The following is a 19,055-nucleotide window of genomic DNA, read 5'->3' on the forward strand; positions in this document are numbered from 1 at the left end:
GAAGTTGACATGTTAATTTCCATTGACTGATCTAAGTGCAACTGTAAAGGATGGGTTTGTAAGCTAGGTGTAGACCCTACTCCCACCTACTTAGATATTGCATGAATCCCATCAACCTTTAGGGCACACTGTGGAACTTCCACATTTTGTACATACAAAAAGTGTTACTGGGCTGTGTGGTCATTTAACTGGGAAATGACAACCATTATTCACTCTGTGAGGTAAGGCTTTTTGTTGTCAATCTAAGGTATCTAGTGAAGATAATCCCTCGAATCTATTTGAAAGTTCAACAAGTGTCCACACCATCAACGTTATTTGCAAGGGGTGGTCTATAGAAATATCCCAGTGCAAGAGCGGAAACAAGTATTTTGAAGGGAAATCTCCTCTTGCATGTTTAATAGGTTCCGAACCATCAGGGGCCATCTGATGTTTATCACCACAGTCACCTTTTATATTCTTTGAGGATTTACCAACCCACCCTACCCTGCGAACCATGAGAATAGCTTCAGTGTTTAACAGGTTGAATTTTTAAAATGTTGTTAGCGAGTCAGCCGTTTTATTCCGTAGGTAACACCAAGACTCTGTTTTCTTCTTAGAACGGGGACCCCAGCTACAATTAGTACACAGGGACATGAAACGGGGGTAATTGTAAGACATCGGTGTTTGGTATTAGGTCTGTGAATTTGGGACTATATGTTACTGTCCGGCCAATGTGGATTCCCAGACCATCAGGAGCGGTTTGTGCAACGTGTCTATCAAACAGACTCCCTTGATTTTCATATAGGTCCTGTGGCCCACCCTGTGTGCTCGTGGAGAAGTGTGGCTCAAATGGTTAGAGCGGCAGACCTTGATGCAGAGCTCAGGTCCGGGACCAGGGTTCGATTCCTGCCTCAGCGGGTCTCAGGCTCATTAATTCCTGTGACCTGATATGCTCGCCTCAGTGCCTATTCTAATCATGGGCCCCACGCTGCAAATCTGGGCAATAGCTTGCTTAATCTCCACAACGGCCCGTAACAGCGCTGGGGATGCCTGGTTTCACCACGGGGGTGTCCAGGAGTGGACACTTCACAAGGAAAGCCAGGAAGGGTTCCTCAGTGGTACGAGTACAAGCGCCGGGAGACCCTTGTTGGGTAGCTGTGCGCTATACAAGTGCAAAACATTTATATTTACATTACCAACCCTGTTATTAGCTATAGTGTGGAGATTTGTCATAGGCATATCCCTGCCCACATTACTCATATTGCTCGTTTTGACCTTGCCAGATGGTACCGGGCCCTCTGCATGTGATGGTAGTTGTGATGGTGATTGATGTTGAGTAGTTTGGTGCCCTCCTTCATGAACACTAGAACAGGCAGTGATACTGCTGTCATTCAATTGGTCTATGGGGATGTTCAACTGCTCTAACTTTTTATCCAATGAACTAAATTTCGCGTTCATAGGTTCGTCGTTCTGAGTTAGCATAACCCCATGTGCAGACTATGGACAATTTTATAATTTGCTCTATGTTCCCAACAATTGCTTTCATTTGTGGGGAATGCAGAGCATCAGCTATCGCAGTGTGTGCTAACCGATTTCATAATTACCGTTTGGGCATCTATGTGGTGATTTAGTTTCACCGCATGACCAGCCCCCCCAGCGTTCTTTGCTTTCGATTTCCTAGTACCAGCATTAGCTCTCTTTTTTACCAGTTCTTCCTCCTTACACCCCTGTCGGTCTTAGTGTTCGTAGTCTAGAAGTAATGCCTGGACTGGTTAGGCTAATTTGATCATCTGGCACCACGGATAAAGAGGCAGTTGAAATATCGAGCAGCGGTGACTCATTTAGGACCGTTATTGTGTTTCAAAGGGGTTACTTGCAAAGTGTCAATCGATTTAGGTGAACATAATTGTCGTTGTGCGGTTAAGTTAACAGGATCGAGGGATAAGCGCTTTTCTGCTATTTGTATCTCGTGAGTTAATAGGGATTCTGCTCTACTAATAAAAGCTTCCAAGGTGGCAGCAGCACCTTTGTGTTTGCTCACCTAGGGCAATGCAAGACTTAAGTGTTACAACAGTTATGATTAACAGTTCATGTGTCCCACTCAGATTGTGTACAGCCTTCAATACTAGCAGTTAGGTTTACCACATGATCTATTGATAGCCTGTTCTCAGAGGAGTGGCCCAGTCCAGTCTATTCCAGTCCTTGACGGGCAGACGGGCCTGCCCTTGGTCCGGGCGGCGTCCCGCACCGCGGGTTGAGAGGCAGCGCTATATGCGCGGTGACCACGCCTCCCCCTCACTCCCCTACGGATTCATTTATCCAATGGCCGGCTCGTTTCACCAAGGTTGATACTCCCTAAATAGATATTTCATCTATTCCATATTCATTTTTTGTTGTACATTTCTTTTTGGTACAATGTAATCTCTTTCCTCGCATTTCAGTGTGTACACTTTCTGTATAATTATTCCAAACTACGTACAAGCCTAATTCAAATCTTTCTACGTTTTGCTCATTTTGCCTAGATTCACTCTAAATATGCGACTGATTTATTCATTTATTTATGAGACATTCATTCTTGTTGCGCTTTGCATTGTTATGTTCGCCCACCCTGGGTTTTTAATTCTTCAACCTCCCATTTCTGTGCGCACGCCACTTATGAAATATTCCTTTACTGTTTTAACATGCATTTCCAAGACAACTTGCGACATTCCCAATACGAGCATTTGTTATGTCATGTCATGTCATGCCTCTATCCCTCCCCCGCCCTGCCTCCCACACGCCGTGTCACTGCTGACAAACACCCCCCGCCCCCGACACTCACACGTGACCATGTGACGTGCCTACCCAGAAGCATACACACTTTCTTAGTCGCCAGCCTCTTCTACCTCGATACTCTGCACCCAGACGTGGCGAGTCCGTGTCTACCCCGCCGCTGGGTTCAGTACGCATTAGGTAAGCGTCCTCGCACCTCCATTTCCTAACGGCTAATGTGGGTTCCATTTCCCGCTCACGAGCCCCGCTGATTTGCATTCATAGGTTTCCTATACTCAGGGTACCACCCATGTGAGACCCAGAAGCAGATCGTCCACCGCTGATGTCCTTCGGAACATGGCACCCGTTTTGACACGATCAACCAAATGTGTTAAACCCCAGGTAATTTTTACCCTGCACACGGCCCCTGGCCCTTCCTTCACTGTAGACCGCCCGCTCATCAGTCTTCTTTACCCCACCCCACACAGGTCCTCCAACATCCGCCGAGATGTCTGCCGTCTGATCACAGGCTGCGCCTTCATTGACGATCCATGACCTCTCGGGTAGCCCCCGCACCTTCCTTGCTATCCTCTTCCCATTCCGCGTGGTCAGAACTGCCTTGACACCTGGCGCCATCGTCTCCCTCACTACAGCATTGAGTAATCTCCCTGTGACTAGCGCCGGCTGCCCTCCTTTACCCCCGGGCCCTTGTCTCACAGCCCTGCTCACGGCAATAGTGCCCATTTACAGGTTAGACCAAGTACTGTTCTCCACTACTGGGCAATTTTTCACAGGATACCACAGGTGCCTCTGTCCAACGACCTATAATCATCCTCAGGTCTATAGCGCACAACAACCGTAGGACATAATTATAAGATACCACAGTTTCTTGACAGCCCTAGTCACGATAATAGCGCCCAATTACCATAACTGGGCAGAATTATTTAGGAACACCAACACTACCCACCCTTGTTTCTCATACTCCAAGACACACCTTAAATTAAGACCCCTCTCTCCACGCCTTCCGCGCTCACGCCTCACCAAGGGTCCATTAAATCACTGGCATGCTAGACTTTAACCCCTTGTCCTGCGCCATGTGCGCGCTTTCCTCACCAGTGATCACAACCTTCCCCCCTCCCCCTAGATCAGCTTCTCTGTACCCAGAGAACTCTCTCACTGTCACCTTACAGTATCATCACCCCACACACACACCACCCAGTCACTCTCGACCCCACTCTCAGATCACCGTGCTTTCCTTGACCCTCCCGTCCGTTAGACCCCGACACGCCATCTCCCTTCCCTTCCATGTCCTTACCCTTCTCCTTTCCTCCTTGTACAGCACCCTTATCAATAACAACCCGGTCCTGAAGATGATTCTGATTGAAAGGATCGAAAGGTCGTCGACCAGTCAGTGCAACTGATGGCGCATTTTCCACTGTGGCTCTGTTAATTAACTTGCTAACTTCCAAAAATCTTGCATTGTAAATCATTGCTTTGAGCCACATGTTTCACTGGATACACTGTAAATATTCGAGCACCTTTGCACCATGCGCCGTTTCCGCTGATTACACAATTGTCACTTGCGTCACCACTTTTTGTGTCACGTACACATTTAGAGCACCAAGTCCAATTCGGGTTGTTTCGTATTGGTTTACCTACAGTGCTGCTACAACTGAATATGTATTATTTTGATTTCAATTATACGATGCTATAAGCAGATCACCAAAATCATTTCCTGAGTCTCCTTGTTTCTGTTCACGTAATGCTCCATGAGTTCTGGTAACGTGATGCAGCAAAATGGCAAGACCTCGGCAGCAGCAACAAAGGGACCCACGCCGCGGGGGAGGGAGAGTCAGCGCTATGTGCGCGGTGACCATGCCTCCCCCTCACTCGCGGCAGCTGGAGCTGGAAGATGGTACTCTGGGAGTTGAAGTCCTCCTCCAGAGTGCTAATGGCAGCAGTGTGGCAGTGCGGTGATTTTAACCCAGGGACCTCGTCCCACCAGGGTACTTGCAGCCAGCAAGAGTTCTGGTAACGTGATGCAGCAAAATGGCAAGACCTCGGCAGCAGCAACAAAGGGAACACTAACGGAACGAGTGGGAGAGGCGGAAAAGTGTACGCAAATATCCCTGACCAGTTCATCCATAGTGCATTGCCTTTGGAAAATGGGTGTGCATCCCTGGGTGCAAAGTTTGGGAATTATGCGTTTAAGTGGGTGGCGAACAGATCTATTTCTGGGAAGCCCCATGTAGGAAGGTGGATATCTGACTATATGGTTACCCCAACATTTTGCCTAGTGTTAAGCTGGTTTTCGACTTAGCCTGGGGCCCTGATTAGCAGGATCCCAGGCCATCTGCTCTCACTGTAAAATGGACTCCATGTACTTTAGGTACATCTCCATTGGGTCACCTTTGTGAGCCCTTGTATAGTGTACCTTAGGTACCCAGGGCATAGGTGCATCCTAGGCCTACCAGGGGCTGCAGCATGTATTAGGTCACCCCTGGCTGGCCATCCACATTGACAACTGGCTGATCAATCACCCATTCCTTAGGTATAGTATCCCTATACCTACCATTACATATAGACACATATATGCCTATCAATCAATCAATCAGTGACACTTATAAAGCGCGCTACATACCCGTAGGGTCTCAAGGCGCTGGGGAGGGGGGGTGCCGCTACTGCTCGAACAGCCAGGTCTTCAGCTTCTTCCTGAAGGAGAGGTGGTCTTGGGTTAGGCGCAGGTCGGACGGGAGGGAGTTCCAGGTCTTGGCGGCCAGGTAGGAGAAGGACCTTCCTCCTGTAGTCGCTCTTCGGATGCGGGGGACGGCGGCGAGGGCGTGGTTGGCTGATCGGAGGTGGCGTTTGGGAGCGTAGAAGTTGACTCGGCTGTTGAGGTAGCTCGGGCCTTGGTCGTGTAGGGCTTTGTGTGCGTGGGTGAGGAGGCGGAAGGTGATTCTCTTGTTGATGGGGAGCCAGTGAAGGTCTCTCAGATGTCCGGAGATGTGGCTGGACCGTGGGATGTCGAGGATGAGTCTGGCTGAGGCGTTTTGGATCCGCTGGAGTCTCTTCTGGAGCTTGGCGGTGGTCCCGGCGTAGAGGGCGTTGCCGTAGTCCAGTCGGCTGGTGACGAGGGCCTGGGTGACGGTCTTCCTGGTCTCTGAGGGGATCCACCAGAAGATCTTCCGTAGCATGCGTAGGATGTTGAAGCAAGCCGAGGAGACGCTGTTGACTTGTCTGGTCATGGAGAGGGAGGAGTCCAGGATGAAGCCCAGGTTTCGTGCATGGTCTGTCGGTTTGGGTGCGGTGCCCAGGGCGGGAGGCCACCAGGAGTCGTCCCAGGCGGAGGGTGAAGAGCCCAGGATGAGGACCTCCGTCTTGTCCGAGTTCAGTTTCAGGCGGCTGGTCGTCATCCACTCGGCTACCTCTTTCATCCCTTCGTGCAGGTTGGCTCTGGCGGCGGCGGGGTTGTTGGTCAGGGAGAGGATCAGCTGGGTGTCGTCGGCGTAGGAGATGATGCTGAGGTGGTGTTTGCGTACGATGGCCGCGAGGGGGCTCATGTAGACGTTGAAGAGGGTGGGGCTCAGTGATGATCCTTGGGGGACGCCGCAGATGACTTCGGAGGCCTCTGACTTGTACGGTGGTAGGCGGACTCGCTGTGTTCTTCCGTCACTCCTATGGCAGGCCTTAACAATCCTGAAGGCAGAGTGCTTGGTTTTATGTGAGATGAGGCTCTAGCATGAGCGGAGCCTGTCTGCAGCTTTCAGAACCATGTCCTTATAGCTGTTCTATGATATAGCCATACCATATACTCTTACGTGCATTATAATCCTCGCGGTTGAATGCTAACTTTGGTTTGGCTTTATCGAAACATGTCGTGTAAGGTGTCATACGCTTTGGAATACTACCCCCTCGCCAGTTCTGGCGACGGGTTTAGCATTCCACCCTTCTAGCGGGAGAAGACATGTTGTTCCTGTTAATCCCGGTTAAAGTTAACCAGAGCCTCAGCATCACAAAATGGATGCTGCTGCCACAGACACAAGTCTGACCTCCTGCTGCTGGGAGTCCTTCCAGCGAGGGAGGCTTGGACAATAGATTTCCTGCCTTGGGAGGTGCTAGCACCACCCCAGACAGGCCATGGTGTATTGGGGCAGGGGGGGCTGAATGACATGAGACACTGCCTGGGGCACACAAGCTGCTCCATGCATAGCCCGGTTCAAACCAGTTGCTGGGGCACTCCAGCCCCAGCTCTGGCGCGAAACTGGACAAAGAGAAAGGGGTATAACCACCCCCTTCCCTGATCCCACCCATAGGAGGGATCTAACAGGTAATCCAGCCCCTTTGATTAGTATATAGGTAGGAGCAGAGTCTAGAGACTTTAGATTTATCCTGAACTGAAACTTGAAACGAAACTCTGGACCATCGACATTCTACTACAATTAGAAGAGTGAAGAATCTCTCTTGTGGTCAAGGAGTGACCACCCTGTGCAAACAGGCACCATCCAGCGATCTGCAGTTTGCTTTGTCGACGCTCCCGCCGGAGTCCGAGCACAGAGCCCGACAAGAACTGGACTTCCAGACTTCTTTGACCCCGACCCACAGCCACAGCAAAGCTGAGACCTGTGGAGGCGACGAGAGACTTGGGACCGGCCATCTTGGAAAACTTGCTCATTGCTACTTGTGCAGCTTCTGAGGCACCCTCGAAGTTGTACATTGGGGTTTGAGAAGCCCCAGCCCCGAGCACCTTCTGCACAGACGAACAGCCATCCACGCTCCACGAGTGACCCGTGGGGCCTGCTGGTACTTTTAAGCTTGACGCGTCTGTCCGGTCGCTTGCCCGTTGGCTAGTGGCCTCTGTGACGACGAACCTTTGAACTTACATCACTTGCCTGGTTGCTCCAGGCTGGCCCCTGCTTCCCTGAAAAGGAGAAGCCTCCCAGACCTTGCTGGTCTGCAACAGAAGCCATCTTCGATTCCTGCATGGGTTGCCTTTGCCAAGGCTTGTTGACTCCAATCCGGAAGCCGACACTGCCAACAGCGAGATCCTTCGTGGGACAGTCCGTATCCAGCTCCTGGTCGTTGTTGACGCCTCCTGGTCCACGTGGCTGCAGAGACAAGCTTCACGACATCACCTGATCCCTTCACAACATCGCCTGGTTCCTTCCTGGTCACTGGCTAGTGACCCAGACTCTGTCCCCTCTGCTTTCAGGTACTCTTCATCCTCGATCCTCCCTTGGATCCAACCGGACACTTCTCTCCTGGTCGCCTGCAGCATCTTTTTACAGGTCTCCATAGGATTCAGCGACAAAATCCCAAAACAACTTGACACCTATGCACCCGGCTCCTGTGGGTGAGGTAACGCGAGTACTCCGGTGCTCCTGTGGGTATTGACTATCCAAGTGTCCTAGTTTTCAGTAGCTTTCTCCTAGTCCACCCAGAAGTGTCCTAAATCAACTAGTTTCTAACTTACGTTCCCATTGTATTTCTATGAGAACCCGCGTGTGTGTTAAGACACTGCACACGCTTCCCGTGGGCCTCCGGCTTCCTAACCTTTGGTAGTTCAGTGTAGCCCCAGCGATTCCCTAGGCCCTAGGCCTACTCCGTGTTCGTGACGTGGTTCTTATACCACTATTTTAGCATATGGTTTGCAACGCCCCTAGGGCTCGACTGTATTTTGTGTAACTTATTACATGATAATTAAGTATCTTGTTATGTGCTTGTGCCTCTGACCTCAAAGAGTTCAGAGGGGTTGTGTTAGTAATAAATACGTATATATTTTATATATAACCTGTGTGGTGTCCTTTCATTTGGTATTAAAGGGGTTACATATGGTAAAACAGCTGGCTTCACATGCGCTCTGAAGTTTTAGCCTAAGACTGCTTTGTCCATGCTACCACTAGGATAGCTGGTCTATAATGTTGGCTTTACAACCATCGCCATGAGGGCTGTTTGGACTGATACAGGGTGCCCACTAGAATAGTGGACATCGCATATCAGGCCAACTTCACACCCCACATCTGAAAGAACTGGAGGAGAACCTGAGGGTGGAGTTCCCAGTTGTGGATCTTTTGTCATTGACAGAGCAGATCTGCAATGTGTTTGTTTACTCCTGGAAGGTGTTCCGCAAGGCGATATATTTTGTGAGGTATGGCCCATTTCCAGATGCTCTGACCTAACAGAGCTGGGGAGAGTGTGTCCCCCCTGTTTTTGTATGATATTGCGGTCATGTTGTATGTGTGAATTAAGACAGCTTTGCCTACTAGATGAAGTTGAAAAGCTTTCAACGCTAGAACAATTGCTAGCAGTTCTAGATGGTTTATGTAGAGTTGCTTTTGCTGAAGAGTCCATATGCTCAGAATGGTATGTTTTTGTAGATGAGCTCCCCAACCAGTGAGCAAAGCGTCTGCTGTTAGTACTATCTGTGGGACTGGGTCGACAAATGGACGCCCCTAGGAAAGGTTTTTTGTATTCTACCACTGCAGAGAGCGATGAGTGCGGCTGTCTACCAGCACTAGATCGGATAACTGACCTTTAGCCTGACGTGCTAAGCATTCCTGGAGGGGACGCATTTGGAGTCTTGTGTAAGGAACGATTAAAATCCAAAACACCATCATTCCTATCAATTGCATGAGCACTCGACCTAGTAACGAGTGTTGTGACAAACAGAGATTAGAGTCTACATGTTGGGAATTCTGACTGGGTTGGGACACGCTAGAGCTTTTTGAGTGTCTATTGTGGCTCCTAGATATAGTTGTGTATTGGATGGTTGGAGATGAGCCTTGGTGAGATTCACAGTAAACCCAAGGTTGTGAAGCAGTTGGACTGCTCTTTGAGTGTTGCATAGGCAGCTTTGCTGCGAGCTGGCTTTTATGTATGTATGTATAGGCATTTATATAGCGCACTACTTACCCGGAGGGTCCGAAGGCGCTTCGACCGCTGCGAAACACTTCCTGGCTTCCCTGAGAGATGGTCCCTTAATAGGTATCTCCAGGGTGAGACCAGGCATCCCCGGCGGTCTGGTGGGGCCGTTAGTGAAGATGAGGCAAGCTAATGCCCAGAGTTGCTGAGTGTGATCGCTGATCAGAGTGGGCACCGAGGCGAGAGAATTATCGAGTCCGCTGACCCTGGTCCAGAAACCTGCCGCGCCGGGAAACAAACCCTGGTCCCGGGCCGTCCTCTGCTCTCGGGTCTGCCGCCTCTAATCAGTGAGCCCCACTACTTCACCAGTCATCTAGGTAAGGGAAGACGTGAATGTGCTGTCTTAGATGATCCGCAACTACTGCCAGGCATTTGGTGAAAACCCTGGGTGCGGTAGTTACTCCAAATCAGAGGACCTTGAATTGGTAATGTTGGCCTTGTACCAGAAACCAGAGATCTATCCGGTGAATGGGAATATGGAAATAGGCATCCTTTAAATTCAGAGTGGACAGAAAGTTGCCTTGCTGAAGGAGTGGGAGCACTTTTTGGAGTGTGATCATGTGAAAGTGGATCGACTGAATGTATACATTTAGTTCACTGAGGTCTAGTGTGGGCCTGGGAGAGCAGTCTTTTTTGGGAATTAAAAAGTACAGGGAGTATACCTTGGTCCCCTGATATTGTAATGGGTCTGGTTCTATAGCATGTTTTTCCAAGAGAGAGAACCTCTTGCTTTAGAAGGGTAAGATGCTCTGGTGACATCGCATGTGATCTTGGAAGAATATCTGGGGGAGTGTGTGTAAGCTCCAGGCATTAACCATATTGGACAATTTGTAGTACCCATTTGTCTGAGGTTATTGAATTCCAGACAGGTAGGAATTGAGAGAGACATCCCCCGACATGAGTGGAATGATAGGAGGTTAACGGAATGAAGTCACTGTTTGTTCATGAGGGAAATGTTTGTGAAGTTGCCTCTGCCTCTTCCCTTACTGTTGTTTCCTTCGAAACCCCCTCTAAAATAACCTCTTGAAGAGGGGGATTGGTTGTTGCCCTTGGAAGAGGAGGGGTGGTTTTCGGTGGAATAATTTTTGGAACAACCCCTATAAAAAGGAGCAGCGAAAGGAACGCCTATTGGCAGGCAATTGCAAAGCCTGCACGGACTTTGCAACCTCTTTCTTTTTACATCTTCTTCAGCGAGGTATCAACCGCTGGGCCAAAGAGATGTTCTTTGTCAAATGGTTGGTTGAGGATGGAAGTTTGCACCTCAGGCTTGATTCGAGATTCTCAACCAAGCATGTCTGCGTAGGAGTACACTAGTGTTTACTGTATGAGCTGCTGTATCTGCTGCGTCCAGGGCACACCAGATTGAGTCATTAGTGATAAGTTTACCTTCTTGGATTAGGTCATTATCCTTAGTTTTGTGTTCGGCAGATACAAATTGCAGTAGATTTTCTAAGTCATCGTAACGAGCCCTATCATAGTGATCCAACAGAGCTTGAGTGTTGGCAATGTACCAAATTAGCCGCTTGTGAAGCCAGTCTTTTGTCCGAGGCATCAATAATCGTAGACTCCTTTTCAGGAGGAGGAGCCTCACCTGTAGTTTGTGAGTTAGCTCTCTCGCGAGCGTTGGATACCACCAGAGTGTCTTAAGGCAACTAACCTCTGATGTAAACAGGATCGGTGGATGTAGGTTTATATTTGTTCTCCATTCTAGGTGTAATTATCACAGGATCTTTAAATGTCTTGTTGGTGTGTTTCAATATACCTTTTGGCATAAGTACGGTATGAGTAGCTCTCTGAGAGGAACTAAGTGTCTCAAAGAGGAAAACCTCTTATAAAGGCTTTTTATTCAACTCCGCCCCTTAATATTGAGCAGCCCTGCTAAGGAGTTGAATGTACCCAATGTTATCGTCAGGAGGGGAGGGTCTAGACTGGTACAAATCGGGGTCATTATCAGGGCTTGGATCAGTATGATAATCCTCCCAAGGGTCACTGTCCTGTGGCCTATCCTGATCTTCATCCTCATCCCAGTCATCCTGTGGCTCAGGTGTAAGTGGCGGAGAATTTGAGGGTGTAGTAAGTAAACTGGGATCAGTGGGGGAAGGAGGTGGAATGTAAGGTGGAGAAGAGTTAGTGCCCACACTTTTGCTATTGAAAGAAATGCAGTAGTCCTCTGGCTGGGCCACTGGCCGGTCTATTTTCAGTTCTTTTGAAAGAACGGCATGGATAGGTCAGGGTTGATCACAAGTTTTTTCTGCTTCGGATCCGGAGGCGGGACATCGGGTTGAAGGCTCTTTACACAGAAAATCTTTATCTTTAGTTGTTTGTTTCAGCGTTGAAGGTTTCGGCTCAGAGCCTTTTGGCATCAGAGGTTTTGGCTCAGAGCATTTCGTTGTCGAAGGTTGAGTTTTCGGCGAAGGTGGAGTTGTGACAGCCACATGTTTAGATTTGGGTTTCAATGCCGAAGGTGTTTTTCCGGCACCGGAGTGGTGCCGACTCGTGCCCGAGCCGGAAGGCTTGTCAGTTTCGGAGACGGGCCCGAGGGCAGGGTATTGGAAACCTTTTGTCAGTGCTGAACTTGGCCCGAAGGCAGAGGAGGGACCGGAGGATTTGTCTTTGGTTGTTGAGGGGGCAATGGGGTGTCTTTACTCACGGTACGTTGACCCAGAGTAGCTTGCACCTCTTCTTCGATGTCGGAGTCTACTTCAGGCACAGAAAAATTCTTTCGCTTCGGCTCCTTGAGCTTGCTGTTCTGTGTCGGAATCATCCCTGAAGAGATCCGGTGCGGAGCCGCTCTGGTGTCGCATCTCGAGGAGTCGAGCCCGACTGACACAAAGTGTCTTTTTCAATCAAAACGATAAGACACTTGTCGCAGTTGTTCTCGCTGTGTTCCGGGGGACAGGCAGAGGTTGCACACTTCGTGGAAGTCGGTGCGTGGAAATTTATCACAGCACCCGGGACAGAACTTGAAGTGAGTCCGTTCCATCGACTAGTCCGGTCTGCGCAGGTAAGCCAGACTGCCCACCACGAGTTTTCAGATCAAAGGTTTTTTTTCGAGGTGAAACGATACGCGACGAATGGAAAACCGCGTTCGATAACAATACCGTTGAGGGTAGTTGATAGCGCGAAGGGAACCGAGAAACGGCGCCGAACTGGAGCATAGCAATACACATCCGAACCCGATGGCAGAAAAAACTAACAATGGAGTCTATGCCCATGCGCACTATCACCAAAAGGAGGAGTCACCTACCTCGTGAAAGGAAAGACTTCTTCGAAGAAAAACAAAGTGCAAACATTCGGACCCAAGACTAGATGGCAATCTATGCATAGCATATGATCTACAGCTCATATTCCTCGATCACCTATTGTTACCCCTTTCCCTACTAGAGCTTGGGTAAGCAGCAGGTGGGCAGAATCATGTCTGTGGTCGGCAGAAGCACTACCTTGCTGTTAAACTCTAAAAGGCTGGTACAGAGAATACAGGGGGGCACACTAGGGGAGCCCTGCAGTACATGGGATCCCACGTCCAACACTAAAATCGGTGTTGGGGTAGGATTCCAACATGTTTGTTATCAAACATGACCGGTTTCGGTGCAGCAAATATATAGTTAAACATCTCGTAATTGACTTTATGTCCACTATATGTACTAAAAGGCTGACCGCACTTACAAACCTAGAGAATCGACTCCGGGATTTGTAGGGGGTGTCTTGCTCTTACAAGGCAACATCACACTTCTAAACTAGTACCCTGCCTTCAGGATGGATAAGCCTACATTAGGGGTGGCATAGGTTTTAAGTGTAGTGACCTTCAGAGGTAAGAACACGTATATCTGTTGTACGTGGTGCTAACACCAACTTGCACAGTCTGCAATGGCAAGCCTGTAGTAGCAGTTTGAGTGGACTTTCATGGGTGGCACAATACATGCTGCAGCCAATGGGAGACCACTGGTGTACCTATGCCTTGTGTACCTTAGTACCATATACTAGGGACTTAGAAGGGTATACCAGTAGCCAATTGGGAAGGTACGAAGTACTTCCCATAGTCAAATTTTGGTAGAGAGCCTCGATTAGCAGGATGCCAGTCAGACTAGTCAGAAAACAGTAAAACACCAACAAAAAGTGGGGGTAATGATGAAAACAGATCCTTCTTTCCTACATATACTTACCCAATTGGTCTGGATTCTGTACCCGATCTGTGTAATCAGACCTTGAGTGATTGAATACAATACATGCTTAACCCACCCTCTGGATAAGAGTAACTGCTAGCCCAAACTACCTCAAGGAGAGCTGTTAGTACTTCTCTAGTTCAGCCTCTGCTATACCTCTGGGGACTCCCTGGACTCTGTGTACAGTATACCTTACTTTGGTACAGTATATACAGAACCAGCTTCCTACAGATTGTCCCACATGAAATGGCGTGACAACCTTCGGAATGAATGAAGACTTGGTCCGAAGCACCACTCTATCCATACAAACAAATAGAAAAGGGGGCTTAGAAGATAAAGCCTGCAGCTCGCTCACCCTGTGAGCAGAAGTGATGGCAACAAGAAATGCAGTTTTGAGAGTCAGCAACCTGAGGGGACAGTTATGAAGAGGCTCGAAGAAAGCACACGAAAGGTAAGAAACAGATTTAAGTCCCATTGGGACATTACAAAAGGAGATGGAGGGAACAGATGTTAGGCCCTTAAATAATCTAACACAATAGGCGATGTGAATTAAGGCAGCTGATCTGGCAGCCGAAGAAAAGCAGAGGTGGCTGCAATTTATCCTTTAAGAGTGCCCAATGCAGATCCCTGCTGCGCCAAGTAAAGAATATACAAAAGGACCTTTGATAGAGGAGCAGAGAGAGGGGGTGGGGGTCGGGCCAACCGCTTTTGCTGTGCACCATGCCACAAACCTGTTCTATCTACAGGTGTATACAGTTTTAGTGAAGGATCGCCTGGCTGCCAAGATAACATCACAGACTTCAGGTGGAAGGTCGAAAGCTGTCAACTGCCTCCGTTCAATCTCTACTCAAGGAGGTAGAGACTGGACAGGTTCAGGTGAAGAACCTATCCTTGCTGTGACAGAAGATCCTCCCGAAATGGAAATCTGATCGGAGGATTGAAGGCCATGCTTATAAGGTCAGGGTACCAGACACTTCCTGCCTAGTCGGAGCTATGAGAATTACTTGAGCCTGATCGGGCTTTATCATCTTGAGCACTCTGGGCAGAAGTGAGACAGGTGGAAAGATGTACAGGAGGCCAAAGCTCTTCACTTGAAAGTAAAAGTCGCAGAGCAAGCGCTGAATTGGAAACTCCAACCTGCAAAACTGTGGACACAGCACCTTCTCTTCAGAGGCGAACAGAGGCTATCCGCACCGATGAAAAAGACCTTATGCCACCTCCTGATTGAGACGCCATTCAAGATAGACTAGGCCCTGATGGCTGAGTTAATCTGCCCTGGTGTCACGGAGTCCACCAGGCGTTGAACCACCGGAGTTCTGTCCTAGTGTTCCAGCCATGTCCAGAGGCAGAGAGCCTCTTGACAAAAGGTCCAGGACCCATTCTGGCCAGGTTAGTTGCAGTACCACATGGCGGTGGTGCCCAGTTTCCACAGAGAGGGAAAGAATTGTTTCAGTGCCGGACTGATCGCCCGGAACTCCAAAAGGTTGCAACGGAGGCAAGACTCCTCTGATTTCCGCCACTTGGCTGCCCATTACAAAAAGTGACACATCTGTCAACACTGTTAGATCTGGGTGGGAAAGAAACAGGGATCTACCTCTGACCAAATATAGGTTTGTTAGCCACCACTGCAGTTGGTGCACGTACGCTCCGAGATCTGGACATTCTGCACTCACTGGAATATGAGGTCCCACTGTAGAGCCTGCATAGGACACATGGCATGATCCACCAGCAGGATGCAGGAGGCCATGGGGCCCAGCAGCCTCAGTCATTCCCAGGACAGAGGCTGAAACATCAGTAACATATCCCGAATAGCCCAGACCCACTGCTCGGTAGGATAGGCCCAAAACTAGGCTGTGTCCAGAATCCCAAAGATGAAAGGGAGAGTCAGAGGGAGTCAGGTGTGACTGCAGCACGCTGATAGTGAACCCCAGAAGATGGTCTACCATAGTCTAGAGGTGTGAGACAACAGCCTCGGGCGAGCCCGCCTTCAACAGCCAGTCTTCGAGATAGGAGAAGTCTGGAACCCCCTGATCTGCACAGATGAGTTGAGACCACCGCCTTCACCTTTGTGAACACCTGAGGGGTACTGGTAGGGCTAAAGAGGAGCAAGATGTACTCAAAGTGCTTGTGGCCCACAGTAAACCAGAGGGAACATATGTGGGCCAGCAGGATGGGTATATGAAAATAAGCGTCCTGCAAGTCCAATGCCACCAGCCAGTCTCCTGGGTCGAGTGATGACAGAACTTGGGCTAGGGTGAACATTTTGAACTTCTTCCAAAGGAAGAAGTTGAGGGCCTGGACGTCTAAGATAGGAAGCTGGCCTTCGTCCTTCTTGGGTACCAGAAAATAGTGGGAATAACTACGACCTACTTCTGGCACAGTGACCCTCTATATAGCTGCCTTGGCCAAAAGATACAATACTTCCTTTATGGGAAGTGCCGAATGATCCTCCGTCATACGATCATAAGAAAGTAGCACGGAAGGAGGGGTAGTATCTAAGGGGAGGGAGTAGCCCCTTTGGGGCAATTTGCCGATCCCACTGTCAGACGTGATGGATTTCCAGCGGATAGACCTGAAATGTCAGTCCAGGAAGGATTGAAGGAGGGGTGGCTCCCTGATCCACATGGACGCTGGGTCTCACAGCCAAGCACAGGCTGGACAGCTTGTGTGATTGTGCCTCGGTATCCCTTCCATAGCCACGAAAGGAAGACTGAGGTGGACGTGAGGTAGGTGTGAGGCCCAAGGATCTGGCTGTAGCTCGCAAATCCTTGAAGCACTCAAGCGCTGAGTCTGCCTCATTACCAAAAAGGCCAAGTGCCATCAAAGGGCATGTCCTTCAAGGAAGACTAAACATCCCCTCAGAAGTCATCAAGCAGGTATAGCTTATAACAGCTACCGATGTGGTATTCATTCTGCCCAGTGCGTGAGTGGTATCCAGTCCACACTGTATGGTTTATTTGGCTGAGTCTCTCCCATCTGCAACTGCTTGAGAGAGAACGGCCCGGGCCTCCTCCGGGCACAATGGCAGCACCTGTGCAGTAGTATCCTATGTAGTATGGGAGTATCGGACCAAGAGGTATGTGGTATTCACTAATCACAAGGACAAGCTGCAGGAAGATGGTCCGGCCTCCTGGATTCCCTATCTTGGGGAGTAGAAGTGAATGCAAATTTTGATGAAGAAGCTTGGACTACCAAGCTCTAAGAGGAGAAGTGCTGGGTCAGGAACGCAGAGTTGTCCGGGGCGGTGGAGGTGGGCAATCGTCCTATCCACAGTAGCGGCTGAGCAAGACTTGCACCAAGTGCCAAGAAGGACGTCTGAAGTCTTCATTGAACGAAAATAGGGGTTCAGAAGAGGAAGCCACAGGCTGAAGCACCTCTGTTTGACCTCTGACTGCCCCCATAAGGAGCTCAAAGCCGAGTACCTCGGCTGCCCGCACCACCACGGTACAGGAAGCTTTCTCCTCCGTAGCCATCGTAGGGGAGAAAGCAAGCTAGTGTCAGGGGAATTGTCCAGAACACTGGCATCACCCAGGTCCATTCAGTTAATGAGTCCAGCAGCCTCTCCCATTCTTCTTCCTCCTCACCTTCTGGCCCAAAAGGAATGCCAGGAATGAACATATGAACGAAAGCTCCCTGTCCACTTCGGAGATGAGGATGTGGTTGGCACCGACCAGAGAGACAGTCTGCACCAGAAGTATTGTCGTCTGGAGCAACGTCGGGAAAGGTCAAGTGATATAGAGCTGCATCGATCCGGATCCAGGCCAGGATCCACAAGGAAAGCCGCTAGCATCGAAGTCCCAGGGCCCCAACCACCTCCGCGGTTCCGAATGAGTGTCAGAGACGGGCTGCCCAAATATAAGCTACAAGGCCTCATAGAACTTCTGGATCTTGGCAGGAGATGCTCCGGCTCACGGAAAAGAAGGGAGGCGCGGAGCAATCTCAGAAGTAGGCTCTGGAGACGGAGTCTGGGAGTGACGACACTCTGGATCCTGCATCGCTTCGGACAACGAGCAGGGAGAACTCTAAGAACGCCTGTGCTTCTAAGACGACATCTTGTGCTTCTCTGACTTACCCAAAGATTTACCAGACTACTCAGAGTGCGAGAAGTGTGGGCTCCGAAATCATTCGAGACCTTACCCTTGAACAAGAGTGATGTGGAGCCAAGCACCAGGCTTCCAGCAGCTTCCGGGATCACTCCCATAAAGCCTTCAGGTTCATTGCCCGGCAGTCCGAGCACAACTTCAAGTTGTGGTCGAGCTCCAGACCCTCAAGGCACACAAGGTAGAGATCCGTCAACCATAATCCGGAGGTAGAAACCACATGGCTTGAAGCCGGTCCTTAGCTGGGACATCCGTGATGCACCGGGCGTTGACAAAAAGTCAAAAAAAGTTAGCCAAAAACTGGCTTGGGGTAGCTCTCTCTGGATCTGCCCTAGGCTGGTGCAGAAAAGCAAAGAACTGACACCAGTGCGCATGGGCGGTGTCCATGCAGGTCCCGCAACATCAACCCGGTGCCCATGATGGACCCAGAGCCGACCAATGCCACCTAATGACACGCAGGGATACTGCTGAAGAAAAAAGCTCCAGACCTAGACTGAGACACCTGGGGGAAATTTTTAGGTTCGGAATCTACAACTAACAGTCTATCAAGGAAACTGAATGAAACAGACTGCTATTCTAAATGGCTAATCCATCCGGTATCGTAGTTAACACAGGGCATATATGACCAGGTTATTAAAGAAACATTTTGAGCACAGTACCTGAGATTAACATCCTTTCTTAATTAAACCCTCCCCCAACCTCCTGCTCCCCCCAACTATTCATACCAGCCATTTAATTGCCTATACTTCCTGAATAGAGTGAAGGAAGAATTATGGCTAAGCAGAACTCTACTTCGCTGAACATTGTAATGCACAGACAAAGGAAACTGCAGGTATTAAACAGTAAATAAACTCCACAGTCCGGAAATAAATGTACGTTTTAAAGCCCACCATGGATCTAAGTAAATTGGAGCTACGAAAACGGTCTTATGCACTGCTCAAGAAAATGCAAGAACTTTTCCCATCATTAATTTACAATCAACAAAATACCTTCACCTAGAAGGCTCATGCTTCATCTATCAACCCTTGTGGCACCACACGGAACAGTCAGATGACGAAAACAAGCTGTAGGCACAACAATAATGTTTTGCTGGAGTTCCTGTGCAAGAGTTTCCATGAAAGCAAAACCTGTGCATGGGGGGGTG

The 19,055-nt window shown here is 49.4% G+C and overlaps 1 protein-coding gene across 11 annotated transcripts in view; it reads right to left on the reverse strand.

The window, feature by feature from the left end:
* Positions 1-19,055, reverse strand: part of GRN (granulin precursor) — a 1,328,618-nt gene that overhangs the window by 459,790 nt on the left and 849,773 nt on the right. The window lies entirely within an intron of this gene.

This window comes from Lissotriton vulgaris, chromosome 5 (genome assembly GCF_964263255.1).
Source record: "Lissotriton vulgaris chromosome 5, aLisVul1.2, whole genome shotgun sequence".
In the NCBI taxonomy this organism is placed as follows: domain Eukaryota; kingdom Metazoa; phylum Chordata; class Amphibia; order Caudata; family Salamandridae; genus Lissotriton; species Lissotriton vulgaris.